Source organism: Aphelocoma coerulescens, chromosome 1A, assembly GCF_041296385.1.
Source record: "Aphelocoma coerulescens isolate FSJ_1873_10779 chromosome 1A, UR_Acoe_1.0, whole genome shotgun sequence".
Taxonomy (NCBI): Eukaryota; Metazoa; Chordata; class Aves; order Passeriformes; family Corvidae; genus Aphelocoma; species Aphelocoma coerulescens.
Window position 1 is genome coordinate 12,831,031 of NC_091014.1, and position 17,623 is coordinate 12,848,653.

The following is a 17,623-nucleotide window of genomic DNA, read 5'->3' on the forward strand; positions in this document are numbered from 1 at the left end:
ACAGACTTTCCTTCATGTGAGAAGAGAGCAGAGTGGATGGGTTGTGGCTGTAGACTGCTCTGTAAAGTCTATAGGGTCTGCTTCTAGCAGGGGGCTGGGTAGGCTATAGCACATATGTGCTCCCAGCAGGCAAGCAGTGGTGAAATTCAAGTATCTTGGATTACATGATCTTGGAAAGAACAAGTACTTGCAAAGTCTGATATTGTCACTTGTCCCTCTGTTATCTCATGCGGATATGTGTGCAGTACAGTTGTGATAAGGAGGTGTACATTTCTATCTCATCAGCTGACACATTTGTGCGTGCTCAGAAAGGGCAGGATCTGAAGAAATTTTATCTCACCAGGTTTTGAAACATTTAGTGATTTTTTTGAGTTTACAGAAGGCCCTGCTTGACATAAAAACATTCTCTTTAAGTTCTGTTCCTAAGCAGAAACTTTCCTACAGCATTTCAGAGTCAAGATCTATTGATTTTTTTATCAGTGTCCCAAATATATTTTTCTGAGCCTTTTGTAGGAAATGGCTGGATCACTTTGGCTTCAATTTTCTATCACAGGGTCAAAGCAAGTAGAAGGAGGTTTATGATGGGAGTTTTCCAGCAGTTTGGTGACAGTCATTGTAGCCAGCAGTGCCTGCAACATAAGGGTCCTGCTCTGAAGCCACTAGAAAGCAGCTCCATGGCCAGCTTGTCTTCCAGGCTGATGTCCTACCCAGGAATGTTCTCCTGTTTGTCTGCAGCATAGCCAGGAGAACCACCTGGGTTCTGGGCACACATTTTAATAATCACAATTGCCACAGAATCACAGGCTAGTTGCTTTAAAATACAGTTGTCACCTGTGTGAGTGTGAATATGGCCTTCATAAAATGGACATATTTCTTCATGTGACAAGTTTCCTGGACAGGTTCTCTTTTTCTTTTCTTGATCAGAGAGTGATGCCACAGTAATTGGTTAGATCTGAGTCTCACCAGACCTGGCTGTAAGCAAGAGGTACCGTCCCTGCTTTCATTCATGTGATCATTCATACTTATCTGACCTCCCCTCCAGAATATCAGAGGCTGAAACTCCCACTTTATAACTGCTGATTTTCTGCATTGCAGTTTCTCTTTTTTTATTTTTCTCCAAGACCAATTATTTCTCCTTTCCGTCTAGATCCTAAATTGAAGTGAGTCACACTTAGGGCTTTAAGTGTACTTGAGGAAATCCTGCTGAATTTAGTTTAAAGAGAAAAATCAGGTAGATTTCTGTCTTCTGAGAAACTGAATTATGGAGATGTTAGCATCCGATACCCTGGCAGGATTTTATTTCTTTTGTTGGTTTTTTCTATGTTCTTTTATCAAAGGAGTTCAAAAGTATTGAGTTTAAAGTCTTTAAGTCAGGTTGTTTTCCAGCATGGTTTCTCATTAAAAAAAAAGTCTGAAAAAAGTGAAGTGCTATTTCTAGCTGAGGTTATTTAAGGTTTTAAAGATGGTGATGCAATGTTGCACCTTTAATACATTCTGCAGTAAGATAGTATAGACTCGGTTACTGTCTTACTAAGATTTTTTCTTTTGGTTTGGTTTTCCATTTGTTTTAGAGCTATTCTCTGCTAGCTTGTTATTTCTGCAAGAGGAAAAAAATGATGTCAATGTTAAAAAGATAATACTGTGAAGACATCCACTGAATTATGAAATCGTGCTTCATATGTCTAAATGTTCCAGAGTGAGACCTACAAAGCAGTGCATGCCTGTAGATGCACAAAATTGGATGTGTGTATATTTGGGTGCCTGCTTGGTTCAGACTCCAGTCTGGCTGCTCATCAGTCTGCTCCTAGAGCTGTGTAACAGCATTAGTGGGGCAGGGGGCCCAGCTTAATACACCATCATTTTGGTCTGAAAATATGGGGGTTTTTTTCCATATTTTACATGCTAAACTAACAATCCAAGTGCCTGTGCAGTTTCTGAAGCCCTTCGAGAGACAAATTTATTATAATACTGTTGTCATAGTTTCCTTGGTCACCTGCCATTCTCCAAAATCTCTGCTGTTTTTTGACTGGTGCTTTCTTTCATCAGTCTGATACTGAAAAGAAGTGAAATACCATATTTGTACTATGCTTTCAAAGCATCCACCAGGATTGCTGGTTTGAAACATTCTGTGGTGCTGTGTACTTATGATGCCTCTGAGCCAGGAATGAAACATTTCAATAGTTAAGGATTCCAGATGAGCTAAAAAATTGCCACAAAGGCATTGCTGTCTGTTGCATCATTCAGTGTTTTCTGATGTTGCTGTGCAAGAGGTTATTAAACATGCTGGTCATCCTTGCTCAAATTTACAATTTTTATATCCAGCACACATGCAATGTTTTTTACTTCCACCAAGCACTCTAGTGTAGTGTCAGTACATATGTAATAGCATCATTAAAAGATTTATGAAAGTCAGTATTTCACTGCAAATTATAAAAAAGTTAATCACATTATATTTTACAGGGATTTTAGAAAGTAACATAATTGTCATAATAGTCTGGGGAAAGGGTGATGAAAGAAATTTGAACATGTATAAATCTTGGTTGAAACATGTCCACAATAATAATGTTGCCTACCATTTTCTTCAAATTAGGAGAAATAACTTAAAGATCAGAATTTTTCTTTTTGAAGTGTTGGTTTTAAATATTGAAATTTCAGCTATTAGCATCAGAATCAACACAGTATATCACTTGCTCTTTGGACAGTCTATTATAAAGAATGTCATTTTTGTCCCTTCTGTCTTCATCATTTGCTTTTAATGTTCATTTGGACAAACAGATTCCAGTGTAATACATTCAAACAATATATAATAACTAGGGCTGAGAAATTATTACCATGTAGTAACCAAATATCTAATGGTATTAGAGAAAATAACTGAACACCTAATTTAGAAGTTACATTTTTCTGCTTGCATAATAAGTAGTTTATAATTTTTCATGTACTTAGTTATGCAAAATAATACTTCTCAAAATATTGTGATGCAGCACTTAGAAACTCAACCTTTTTGTGAGAATGTTTATTTCAGAGGTCAATTTTAAAATTTTGACATAGCACAAAAATTTGCCCAATTTTCAAATTTTACTGATACAATGTCTACTCTGTGATAAGAAGGAACAGTTTTCAGGAACAATGCAGCGAATCACTAAATTTTCATAACTACTTTTCTTCATATATTCTAACTCAGCCTTATCATTCATAAAGATGTTCATGACTGCTAGTTCCTACAGTGAGAAAAGTAACAAAAAAGCTGTTGTGAGCATAGAAATGGCACATATTTATGCATCTTCCTGTTCCAGTAAATCCCAAATGCTGTTGTGTAAGACACTAAACATAAAATGGATGTTATGTTAATCATGGCCATCATAATCATTATAGTCTTGGTGTGGGCAGAGGTTTACCCATTTACAGGTTTATACACCAAACCTTCACACATCATTGCTTTCTTAATCCCTCCTGTGCTTAATCCCTGCCATTTTGTGCACAGCCAACCAGTAAAAAATACAGAATATGGGTAATTTTTTTAGCCTAGTGAGAAGGATGCTCCTTTATAGGAACATATGGGAACTCCAGGTTCTAGTCTGTTAAGCAAATAATCATAAGAATTGAAAAAGCAAAAGCCAATTAAAACAGTTGCTTTTAGACTGAGAACACCAGTAAGACTATACTTCTGGGAAATGGTGAATTTCCTTCAAATATTTTATGAACATGAAGACCATATCTTGATGGGAATTAATTGCACACTATGTTTAAATTAAACAACTGTTATTCTTATGAATCTCATCCAGAAAAAATAGCAGCAGCCAAATCTATCCCCAATCTTATTTCCAGTTTCTGAATAGTTATGGGTCTTTAGGTAAATTTATTTATCATCCAACTCCATTCAGAATAAATATTTTAAAGATTAATCTTTATCATATTTTGGTCTCTAGTTATGGATTTTGTGTTCTTGTAGCATCATTCCAACTTTCAGTGGAAAAATTAATTCCGTGGTAATTTCTCAATTTACAATACTATTGCCCGCATTATTAATTGTAATTAGCGTTATCTGATCCATAATCCATGTTTGGCTGAAACTCAAGGCTCTCAGGAGCTAATCCCAAAACATATTGTGAAGTCAAAAACCTGGGAAATAGGATGAGTAGAAAAAATTGGACTTGCAACTACTGCATGTGAAACCCAGCCGAGAATCTTTTGTAAAATTATATTTTATAATGCTGTCTTCTGAGACTGAAGGTGGCTCTTTAAATCATGCTGAGAGTGGTGTAGTCTACTGGTCTGCAGAGAATCAGCAGTCCTGGACTCTGTCCCATGCACTACCACGGATTTAATATGTAACTGTGAGAAACTGCATCTATTTTTGTGTTCCAACATCCCCAACTGCAAAAATGAGCATAATAGTATTTGCTTAATTTATTTGCCATTTTAAAACATTGGTATATTCTGAAGAAAAGGCATTATAAAGCTAATGCTTTTCCTGTGAAATAAAATTTTCCATCTCTTCCATTGAGCATTGCAACCCCCCTATGTGAGCAAAACATGTTATTAAAGGGAGTATTTAAAGATAATTTCAATAGGAGCAAAGGACATGACCTTGTGCCTTTTAAAGTATCCCTATTTCTGCATTCCAGAAGTTCTTATGACAACCATTGCTGCTGTAGGTAAAACAACCATCCATCTAGGAAACAAAGTAGACAATACATATAATTTTGCTAGCTCTAAATGTCATGAGTTTATTTCTGATTAATTTCAGTGCAAGCAAATCTCCTTTCTATTGACTTTAATGTGCACTGGCCCAGGTCCAAGGGATTCAGTACAAGCTGTAGCTACCAATCTCAAAGCAACTTTAACTATGCCACCAGCAATAACAGCTCCACATTCAGAAGCAGGTGCCGTTATTTTGTCAGATTTAATCAGCTAATCTCTTGGTTTAAATATCATAAATCAAAAGCACAGTTTAAGCTATCATATCTAAATGCTTCTTAACATAATATTACTGTATTTTGTGGATATTTTGGAGTAGTCTGCAAGCACGTATCAGTAGTGTTGTGAAAAAAGAAGGCTGAGCACAGAAACCAGATTTGGCATTTCATATGGAAAAGATTCTGCTAAGCTGTTGGAGAATTAGTTATTCAGCTACACATTTGGAAAAGAAGTATTGCTTTGAGCAAGTAATTTAAAGAACAAACAAAATACCTCAGTAGTGAGGATGATGCTGCAGAGAACCATGATTTACCTGAAGTCAGCACATAAACTCTTGAATATAAGGATCTTTACAATTCAATAAATGCTGAGTTGTAACTAGAGGTAAATTCAGGCTTAATTGAATACAGACATATCCACGTACCCCGGAAATCTCAGAAAAGCAAAAAAATTCGACAGTATGGCTCAGAAGCTGAAATGCCGTCTATCCCATTTTATCAATTTCTCCATCTGCTTCCATTTCAGCCTGCTGATAAGAATATAGAATTCTTTTCTGATTTGCTGTTTATCATAGATAAAACTCTTTTCATTTCATATATATCTCAGATAAAAACTTTTTCATCAGTCCTGTGTGTCTTTAGAGTGTTTGCTTAGAAGTTTTACAGAATAAATAGTTTTCACTTATTCTGATAACACTGTGTTTTGCTACTGCTTGACCTGTTGCTACTATAACTTTATTAATATATACTGTCACACAGCAGAAAAGAGCCCTTTTTTGAGGTTACCAAACCAATGATTATTAGCTTATCTCAGCCCAGAAAAACTTATAATCTAAGAAACTCCTGACAATTCTAGTGCAGCAAACAAGAATCAGCTTTCAAAATATGTTGAGGGGATGCCTGACTACCTCTTAAAGGGCTTGTTCTGCATGAGATGTAGCAAGATAAATTTAGTTTGCTTGCAGCTCTGTGCTGCCAAGTCTGTTGCTAGACTGTTCCTGGGACCTAAGTTGTGTAAATGTGGCTGCAGTGAGGGCTTACACACTACAGGCGGAGGGCAACATTTCGTCCCTTTTTTTCAATGGAAATTCTGCACATACACCTCAGTTCATAGTGAGAAAAAACTGAGGGCTTGGTTGGACCTGAGAAGAGAATTCAGATGATTCAAATTAAATCAGCCATTTTGCTTTTCTGAATTTTGCACTTTTACATTTATTTGGGGAGTTGGGGGAGGTGTTTACATTCTGCTCTTTTCTTAAGCATCAGAACAGCTGTGTTTAATGAGCTGGAACTGAAATAGGTCAGTAAAATATTACCTGTGTCATTAGAGAGAACCTACTGGATATGTAAATATGATTAAAACTTCTACAGCTTAGATTGGGATGTGATAGCATGTACAATTAAGGATTAAGGGAATACTTTTGTGAAACAGGAAAGCAAATTTCTCTTTAATATTCAATTAATTTCAATGAAAAGGATTTCGATTCAAGAGATCGAGCCAGTAAAAGCAAATGTTCAACAACACCCAAGCATTTTTCAGAAAGCATTCTCATTTCAGCCTCCTGAGCAGGCTCTGTATTGAAACACATCTTGGAATCAAAATCAATCAAAGGCTGAAGCTAAAATGCACAAAAGAAGGAATAAATACAGAGGCTAAGTTTATTTCACCCATTATATACCATTGTACATTTCACTTTTTTGTACACTTGCATTGTCTTTCTTGTTCCTGTTTCTGTGCACTTCTTTAAACGTTTTTTAATAGTTTTGGCAAATAATTATCCAATTATCTAGGCTACCTCAGATCTTGTAGATACTGCTAGTATCTTCTGCCCTAACAGAATCACAGAATGCTTGATGTTGGGAGGGACCTCTGAACTCTGCTATCTCATGGTCACTGCAGCCAAGGCTGCCTTTGACTTTCCCATCCCCAACAAGTCCCTCCTTGTTGGTGAGTATGACATCCAGCAGATCACTTCTCCTCTGTCTTCACTTGGATGAGAAAGTTCCTGATGCACTCCAGGAACCTCTGCTGTGTTGTCCTTCCAGCAGACATTGGGCTGGTTGAAGTAACCCATGATGACCAGGACCTCCAAATATGGGGCTGCTTCTATCTTTCTGTGGAAGATTTAATCTGGTTCTTCTGTCGAGGGTCTCATCCACTCGTGCTTCCTGGTCAGGCAGCCTATAGAAAACACAGACCAAGCTTTACCTCTCTTCTCTTTAATCCTCATCCATGAACTGTCAGTTGGCTCCTCATCCATCCCCAGCCAGAGATCCATGCATTCCAGTTGTTCCATCACATAAAGGGCAACACTACCTCCTTGTCTTCCCAGCCTGTCCTTCCTAAGGAGCCTGTAAGAAGTCCCCCTTCCCGAACTAGAATACTGTTTTTTGTCAGGCCAGTCAGGTTTTACACACTGCACTGGATCAGTTGACAGACCTTTAGATGCTCTAACATCATTATTTTGGGGGAAGAATGCCATATAAGTGACTAATGTATTATTAGACTTGTGTCTGCTTCAAAAAAGTAGTGGCAATGACACCTTGCTGGGCTGAGAAACCCACCCACACCATCGTCAAGAACCAGCAGTCCTGAGAAAAGCCACTTTTTGACAAATTTTCTATAAGTCGCAGCACTTCTCAAGATTTCTGATTCATTTCAAATGCTAATTCAGGGTGAATCAACAGAAATTATTAGAGGCAACATGTAAAAAAATTCTATTAAGAAAAAAGGGAACACATTTGTGAGAAGACATATGAGAATGGAACTGAGGATCTGCAAAAAGTATCTCTGAACAGTGACTGATTGGAAACTGTAGAGAGAAAAGAGGGAGTGAAAGGAGTAACAAAAGAAGTAGCTTGTCTGTAGATAAACTGTGATTCCTGAAGACATGTTGTCCACATTCCACGTTACCAATTATCCTTGGTATCCCAGAATGGTTTGTGTTGGAAGGGGCTTTCAAGGATCATCTGATCCAACCCTCCTGCCATGCACAGGGACATCTTTCACCAGACCAGGTTGGTCGAAGCTCTCCTCATTTCTCCTGAAGATTGCAATTCCATTGGAGTTTTTAATGAGATTATTAGCCCATAGGTAATTATTCCTTCTTCTGAAGATAAAAGGGAAATTGAAGAATCCAGTAAATCCATATACTTTGGCAGCAGAACCTTGAATACAGGGATTTTCCATCCTTGTCATATTTCTAGCTCCATCCTTGTGTGTTCATGAAGCGTTCAGAACTCAGCTGAAGGTTAACCTAGTAAAAGATACGCTCAGTCCAGAATGATACCCACACATAGCAATAACTATAGAAAAGCAAAGCACAGCCTACCTGAATTCTGAACTTCTTTCAAGGCAAAATAAATTTTGATGGGAAAAAGAAACAGGGTTGAAATGAGAAAATCTAGATTTGTGTTAAAACACTAAACTACACAGGTCGCATGTTTTAAATTTTTTTAAAAATAAATAAATTTTGACAGAGCAGCATATATAACTACTATTTGATGCTGTGAGGACTACTAATGTGTGGACTGAGATTTTTTGATATAACAGACATAAGAAGTTTATATATTCTTAAGCTATTCAAGCTATAGTTCCTGGAAGACTGAATTGTAAGAAAATAAATATGAAGCTATCGGTCAAAGATTGCATTGAGATCTCTAATGATAGTAAGAGGAAGTACTGAAAGAACTTGTAACATTAATAACAGGAAGAAAAAGTGAAAAAATATAATCGGAGTGTTGAAGGAAAAAAAGGGGCTAAAATGATTTATTTAATTTAAAACTGTTATCTTACCCATCTTTTAATTCTTTAGTAGATTTTTTTAGGGTACATTTATCTTTGCTGCCTTTTTATATGATAGTGATGGGGTGTTAGTGTACTATAATTTGCTTCTATACTGGAACATATGGCAACACTGTCTGGTTTTGTTATTTTGATCTTTTTTGTCTTGCATCAACTGCATACAAATGGAGTTACAAGGTATTTATTTTCTTTGGCAAATGTGAAAAATAATCTGTGGATGTTGTCAGTCTACTATATGGTTTGGAATGGACATCAGAAAAGAGACTATCCTAACTGAAAATTGCACTTTGATGTTTTCAAAGTCTGCTTATGCACATTTGTTTTATTTCTGTTCATTTAATTAGCTTATATCACTTTGAAAGGGAATGTGAAATGCTAGAAGTAAAACCATTAGCAGAGATTCCCATTTTCTGGCCTCTAGATAACACAAAGGTTATCAAAAATATCCATTAAGATTTAAAAAAAATAGGTAAAAACTGGTCTAGCGAAAACATTAAGGGCCTTTGTGTGCTATCCTGAAGAGATCAAGGTATTACTTTGGGATAGAAGGAGAAAAGTTATGCAGTTGATTCTGCTCTCTTTTCTTCCTTTCAAACATTTTCATCTATTTAATAAGATTTGCATTAGACATGAGTTTAAATCAAAGACTGCAGACATACACTTTTAGATAGATTAAAAATTTAATTTTGTATTCATATTTGGCATCTCAAGACCAGCCACATTGCAGTAATTGAATGAATTTTCCCTTTCTTTAATCCAATATTTGGTTCTCACAAGATTGAATGCTGATGTCCTTGGTTTGGGTTTTTATTATATTTTTTTCCTTTTACTGTCACAGTCTTTAATTGTCCTTAATATCAGAAATGTTTAGCAATTTATCAAAATTAAAAACATAAGTGGCCTACTTTATGAGGCAATGGCAGTAGTTTCCCTTGAGGAATGATCTCCTTCTGACCATTACATTAACTGATACAACAGAAAAAACCCTCCATCAGTAGTTCCTGTTTTATAAGACACGATAATGGATAATGGGAAGTAACTAGGGGTTAAACTCTTCTGCTTCCCATCAAGTAGTGACACTGGTGCAGGATCTTTGGGAGAGGAGGTCACTGTGCTGCAGGGGACAGTCTGGAGCCCACCAGGGCTGGGCAGCAGGTGGGTGCAAGGACCACCCAGGGTGGGAAGCTACTGCCAGTGGGAGATGTAAATTCATGTGTTCATGCCCAGAAATGTTCCTACTACAGCAACTTCCACATTCTGTGTCTCTATTTCTTCAGTCCTTCCGCCCTGCTAAATATCCCTTCTTTCTCACTGCTATAGAATTACACAGATTATCTCAGCTTTGCACAGTGTCATGAAAGAAAGGTTTTGGTTTATTTGTGTAACCTTGAATTGTAGAAGACTTAAAAGTATCTGTGGCAAAGTTGTGTGCTCTGTATCACAATTTGAGTCCTTCATTGAGAGCTCCTCCTCATGAGAGACAAGTGTGATTACACAAAATAACATAGTCATCAATAGACCCACAGGAAAATGTCCAGTCCTTTAAAGATTTTTTAATGTTTATTCTTGGAATAAAAATAAAGAAACCTTTTGCTATCAACAGTTAAGAGAAAGATCCCAAAAGGCTGTGGGAAAACTTTCATAAGAAAGAGAACAATGCAGAATCATGAGCAGGGCTGAATATAATCTCCCATCATTCAAGGATAATTGGATCCGTGAAATTGATTAATTGTTGTCTGGTTGCAGTGAATTACTTTTGCTACAGCAAAAAAGGTGCTGTTGCCCACCATATTTAGGTCAAAACAGCCTCCAGATTTCAGATTTTGCTGTGTGAACACACTGAATTGAGAATTGATGATTTCTGGGACCTTGATACTAATGCAGTATTTTTCATTACTTTCATTGGCTATTTCAGTATGTTGTCACCGAGTGTGGAGGGGAATGCCTGTGACTGAGTGCTATGAATAGCTGGTGTGTCAGTTCACTTTATTAAATTATTTCAGAACCTTGGTAATGTCCAGACGGCAGAAGTCTGACCTGCAAATCGAACAGTGGGCAGAGCTTAGCCCAGAGGGCAGAGTTTAGCTCAGAGGAACTGACACCAACTGTTTTTAACTGCCCTGTTCTGAAGGGACATGAGAATGACCTTGATGTTTGTAGTATTGCAGTGCTCATGAGGCCTCCAATTTTTCAGGTAATTAGATAGCATCATACCTAACACAAGAATGCAGGATACTGAAAATCTGGGAAAACAATGTGTATTGGGCTTGCATGGCAAAGTTTTGGTGGCAGGTGGCTTCCGGGAGAAGCTGCCGGAAGCTTCCCCCATGTCCAGTGGAGCCAATGCTAGTTGGCTCCAAAATGACCCACTGCTGGCCAAGGCCAAGACAATCAGCGACAGTGGCATCACCTATGGGATGGCATAATTAAGTAGGGAGGGGGAAAGGAAAAAACCAGCTACAGCAGCCAGAGAGAGGGGTGAGAATTTGTGAGAGAAACAGCCCTACAGACACCCAAGTCAGTGCAGAAAGAGGGGCAGGAGGTGCTCCAAGTGCCAGGGCAAATTCCCCTGCAGCCCCTGGTGCAGCCCCTGGTGCAGCCCCTGGTGAGCCCTGCCCGTGCAGCCCAGGGAGGGCCATGGGGGAGCAGAGATCCATCTGCAACCCCTGGAGGACCCCATGCTGGAACAGGGGAAGACCTTTATTATATTTTTTTCTGCCCTGTCCAGCTGAGAAGGAGAGTGAGAGAGTGGCTTTGGTGGGCACCTGACATCCAGTCAGGGTCATCCCACTACATAACAATTAAGTGTTGTGAACATCAGGCTCTTTGGGACAATGTAAAATTAACGGGCCTGATACAGCCCATATTTATCCTGTTTACAGTTGTGGTCCTAAAAAAACTGTGTGGCATTAATTACCTTTATTACAGGAAGACAAGGAAATGCAAATATTCTCAGGAGGACCCTAGACTGACATTTAAATGAGTTTTAATTTTGTAAAATCCTTGGGATGTTAAGCACTCACTGCTGAGTTATATATTCATATCACTGGGGGCTTTGTGTTTAAACAAAAAGCCAGCACACGATTTTAAAATTATTTTATACACCCCCCCTTTTCTTTTAGACTTTGTACAGATATACAGACTCGGTTTCTGCAAACTCAGAAGTGGCAGACATAAACAGTCTCTCTTCTTTAGGCTACATGGTACAAACTGTATGAACATTGTTCTTATTTTAACTTGCAGGAGACACCATTGTCTTCCATCATGTTTAGTAGACCAAAGGGTATCCTATTTATTACGGACTCTAACAGTTTCAAAAAATAAAAGGGGAAAAGAAGCTAAAAATTTAAAAAAAAAAAAAAAAATGGAGGAAATAGTACTGGGAAATGAGAAGACATTGACAAATCAATGGTAGACATAATATATGGTGGGAAATGAGCAATTCCTGGCCAGTCCAAGCAAGACTTGCCTAGCTATCATGGCATGTCTTCCTCCCCTCACTAGCACACCGATACTTTCTCTCAGTATTTCCACCAGTCTTTTTGTCCCTTAGTCCTCTCTCATCATCTAGTCATTTTAAAATGCTGGAAGGAAAAAAGAGATTAAGGACAAAAATGAGACAGTTGTGAAGCAACACCATGTTCCCTCCTTCCACTTAAATTCCTTTACTGTTAAACAGTACAGATTTTCCTGCAGCACCAGCTGCCTCGTATAATTAGCACTGCAACTGAAAAGTGGAAAGCTAATACATTTTTATCATTTCACTGGGTACTAAAAGGCTGGCAGAGCTTGCCACTGCCACAGGTGTTAGAAGTGTTCAGACCCAACCAGTTTACAAACATGGCACATGCACAACTGTTTTTGTCAGTGGAGCAGAGACAAATATGCACCTAAAATGCATGTAAAATTTAGTTCTCTGCATTTTTAAGGCTTCTGATAAAAGATTGGAGGCTTATTTTTTTCCCATGGTACAGAAATCTTTTTCTGCAAGCACAGACCAGTGAACCAGACATTAACCAAGCCTTTGGAATGCAAGCACCTAATTACAGAATGAGAAAGAAAATAGAAACTGGTTTAAATCCACAAGTCCCGACTGCAGCTCAGCCCAAAAGGCAAACCTTAGGAATTGAGCACACATATTCAGTAGGCATATAACATTGTGCTCAAAATAATTAAAGTTCACCAAGGAAAAACATAACTATCTCTTGGTAAGTGCACACAGTGGATATATCACAAATTATAAAGAGACTTCATTTTTCCCATTCTGCTGCATTTGAAAGCTATGGATGATAATTCCACCATTACTTTTTATATCAGTAGACTGCCTATCAAGAGAGGTGTAAAATCAAGTCCCTTCCAGCTCTGCTTGGCTTTAAGATAATAGTCTCTACACCTGTCCAATATAGAAGTCTCAATAAATTTTCATCCTCTGAGTTCTGTCTGAAGATGGCCAGTACAGTTTATTAAGTTTTATGAAGACTAAAAATGATTGAAAATAAACATAACCAGCCACTAAAAGTTGTTCTTTTCTGTACTTATTTGCTCTTTCCTGGTTACAATACAATTATGTATAGTTACACACAATGACAACAAAATCAATCTTATCATTTCTTCTGCTTGCAATTTCTGCATTTATTTGTCTGATGTACTCAGACTCTTTTCTACTGATTTAGGGGCAGCCTTGGTTGAACAGCAGTTTTTATATTATCTTTTGGGCCTTCATACATGTATTTTTGTAAATAACTGAGGTTGTAGTCAGTAAGGTCATGCTGCTGCCCTTCTTACTGAGCTTTCTGAACAGGATCTGTTGACATCGAGGGGACCCAGCCTAATCACTCTGAATTGTTCTCATGGGCCATAGGGAGAAATCCTCAAAAAGTTTCAGTCTAGTGTCACTAGGTCAGTCTGTAAAAGATGTCTTTGTATGTCTCTATCTGATTACTTCTAAGATGGTTTACAGAGGAATCAGAAAGACATAAAATAGTCAGGCAAAACTAGGCTGAAATGAGATATTGCAGTGAGAGAGCTGTTCAATTTTTGTGTTTCATGTTCCTATATTCTGTAGTAACTTTATGGTAGATCATACATCTTTTGGGATAGGTTGTAGGAGAAGGAGTTTGGAGGTCTCTTTTTTTTAAAGAATCTGTTTAAACCTTGATATTTAAGAAGCTGAAGGGACTGGGGTACAGCAAAGAGAAGAAATTAAAAGACTGTCAGAAAAAGACATATTCAAATTGAAATTTGTTTATGATGCCACTGAGTTGGTACAGCTTCAATTTGGAGACTTACATTCAACCATTAAGAACAAATGCAATTAAAATTAATTAATTCAATTTCACTAATCAATTTATATAGTACCCATGCAAGGGTATACACCTAGGAAAAGGTTACTTTTTGTTGGAATTAAGTAGATCAGTTGCTGATTCCAAAATTGCAAGTATCAGTATCATGAAAGTCAGATGCCTCATCTCTCTGGGCTGATGCTTATGATAAAGGCAGCCATGACTGAGTAACCTGAAAGTCCCCTGACATGCAAGCAGTCTATTGCTGCACATGCATGAAAAAAGTGAGCAGACACTCTCTTCTTCCAATAACTGTTTTTTCCATCTCTCTGTCCTATTTCCATCTCCATCCCACTAACACAGTATCCTCTCTGTCCTCTTTCTACTGTTTGGGTTGCTACTCTATTTACTCTTAGGAAGGTTTTACACTGAGAAGGAAGAAAGGAGGGCAAACAAAGTGCAAAATATATGTGTTGTCACTTTTTGTAACATTTCATCACATAAAAATAAAAAATCGTTACTATGAAGATGTAAGATCTACTTTGCTTTCCTTTTATTTTTCTTTCTTCCTACAACCTTTCTTCCATGTTAGTACATGTCAACATTAGTGAACATTGAAACATGAAGAAAATCTGGGTAGATCTTTATTGTCTTATTATCCCACACAGTTAAAACTGTTAAAGGAAAAGTGACTTAGAAACCTGATTAGCTTGTCATTGACACAAATCGATGCATTGATTGGACACTACAATTGCAAAGTGCCCTTATGAATGCAAGCACATTGTGTCTGGTAGATTAAAAAAAGGGCCACACAACTGTTTCTCATGCAAAGTTCCTTTCTGATGCTGTCACAGAACCATACTGAGAGTGAGTTTTGGCAGATGGCATTACAATTCAAATAAAGAAAAATAAGCTTATGAATTCATACATATTTCCTTGTCACTCAAATGCCAAGGGATTTTTTAACATAATGTTTAAAGTATGGAGTGACTGTCCCCATAAATATCACTAATACATAATGATGAATAAGTTATAACAAGAAGATTCAGAAAGCAATTCCATGCCACCAATGCAGCTTTTTATTGATTGTGGAACAAAGCAAAAAGTAATAAAATATGGGACTTTTAAAGTTTTCACCCTCTAGAAGGCAATGAAGCCACTGAGAAGACAAAACCAGACTCTAATCTTATTTCACTAGCATAAATGAAGAATCGCTGCTTTGGCAGGTGCAGTGTTAACATGAATTTTCCCCAGTGCAATGTAATCTCTGTCATCAATTGTATTGATTTATCTATTTCATCAAATACTATTTAAACAACTACTGTGTCTGTATTACATATATCCAGCCAAGTTCAGAACTGTGAAAACATTATTAAAAGCATGGTAGTCATGGAAACAGATCATATAGAAAGTAGCTTGAGGAGGATTCTTCTATCTGATTGTATAGAACTTCACTGGCCACTTGGAAATAAAACATAGAAATGTAAGATGCCTTGTCCTAGATCAGAGCACTAGTTTATTTAATCTGCTCTCAGATTTCCATCCAGGGTCAGTATCTGGTGATTCTGAGGCAGTTGCAACTCATCACAAATAAGTAATGTACCTTTGAAATTTTACAGTCTGGGTAGGATAGCTTTTTATTTGTAGACCACCCACAGATAATCAGTTCACTGTAAGCATACAAAGTAGTACTTGGCAATTTTTTTTCGCATTATCACTACAGATGCTACATTTTTCTATCTCTTTTTATACTACATCTATCCCTTTGCCTCACTGGCCTGTCAAATAAAATCAAGTAATTGCCATTTGTTGTAGTAACAAGACAGAAAAAAGCCACCAAGAAACCAAAAGGCATTATTGTATGTACTTTATTTTGAAACACTGACTTGAGACTCTCAAGGCCCAGTGAGAAAAAGGCCGTCATGAAACAAATGTTTTCTAATGTTGATTGAAATTTTTAAATAATTGAAATAATTAAAGTTCAGTGTTGTTATTTTTAAAATCATTCAGAAACAAGGCAAAATAACTTGTTTGAGCAGGAAAGATGGTTAGAGGAGATGAGGACAAAGCAGCTTCCTCCATGCAGAGGAACAGCATAGCTGTATGGAGCTCTCCTGAGCAGCCAGCTGATGGAGAGTGTGTGGGGCAGGATCAGAGGAGAGGACAGTAAAGGAGACCATGCTAGGTTGTCATTACTGATCCCCTGATCAGGGTGAGGAAACATACTTGAAACAACTCAAGAAAGTCTCAGATCACAGATTCTGGCTTCCATGGGAGACTAAGCTCCCTGACAGCTGCTGTAGGGGCAACAAGGAAGAAAACAAGCAGGAAACAAGATTTCTGACAGTTTTGGGGAATAAGCTCTTGCTACAGGTATCAGATGAGCCAATGAGAGGTGATGCACACCTGGACCTGTTATGAACTAACAGCAAGAACTAGCAGGAGATGTGATAATCAACAGCAGCTTTAGCTACAGTGACCATGAAACAGTGAAGTTCAAGATGTTGTAGCAGAGGAACTCAAAACACTGGCAGATGTCAGACCCTGACAATGATATGTGGAGTCCTCTGAGAACATTTCTGGACACCTGAATAAGAGGGTGCTCTCTTCTTTCCATAACAAGTGATGTCCAGCTACCTCCCAGGACTCAGGGCTTCAGCACACATAGCCATTGCTTTGGAAGACAGATGTCATGAAAAAAGATTTTTCTTCTTCCTCCTCCTTTCTCTTTGCTTTTATTTCTGAGCAGACATCATATGATACATATCATCCCTTTTGACAGTTTGGGTCAGCTGTCCAGATTATGTAACTTCCCAAGATCTTGCCCAAACCCAGCCAGCTGGTGAGGTGGGAATGCTGGGGATACCCCTGTGATGCTGTGCCAGCACTGCTCAGCAGTAGCCAAAACACTGGTGTGTTATCAGCACCTTTCTAGCTACTGGTGCAAAGCACAGCACTACAGCTGTGGGGAAAGGTGACTCCATCCCATCCACATCTAATGCACTGTGAACAGCTAGTGTGTATTTTACCCACTGCAAATCATGCAGTTTGCTATGCTAAAATTACTGGATCTGTGAATCCAGTTAAAGCAGTGGATGTCATTTATCGTGACTTATTCAAGATTGTTTTTTGTTGACTGTCACAAAATCTTGTGTATTACATTTAAGACATTAAAAATCTGGGTGGATGGAGAACTGTGCATGTAAGTAACTTGTTGGATGTTGAGGCTTATAGGGTAGTGGTTAATGGGCCACACTGTACCTGAATGCCTGTGGAAGAGGAGTATTGCAGCAGTTTATAGATGAATCTGCCCTGTTTGACTCTCAATGTACAGTCTGAAGGAGGCAACAAAGTCAGCTTTGCAGGTGACCCCATAGGGACAAGTCAAGGGCATGGCTGCACTGGGCTCTAGCCAGGCTGGAGGACTGGGCCAGCAGAAACCCTGTGAAATTCAACAAGGACAAATGCAGAGCTCTACACCTGGGCAGGAAGAAAATCTTGAAGCAGTACAGGCTGGGAACTGACTTGTTAGACTGCATCTGTAATACTGAATCCAGTTTTTGGGCCCCATGATACACAGGAGTTCAGCAGAGGGCAACCAAGACAGGCAAGGGCAGGGG

At 38.1% G+C, this 17,623-nt stretch overlaps 1 protein-coding gene across 10 annotated transcripts in view; it reads left to right on the forward strand.

Moving 5' to 3' along the window:
• MAGI2 (membrane associated guanylate kinase, WW and PDZ domain containing 2) overlaps positions 1 to 17,623 on the forward strand; it is a 725,755-nt gene that overhangs the window by 540,703 nt on the left and 167,429 nt on the right. The window lies entirely within an intron of this gene.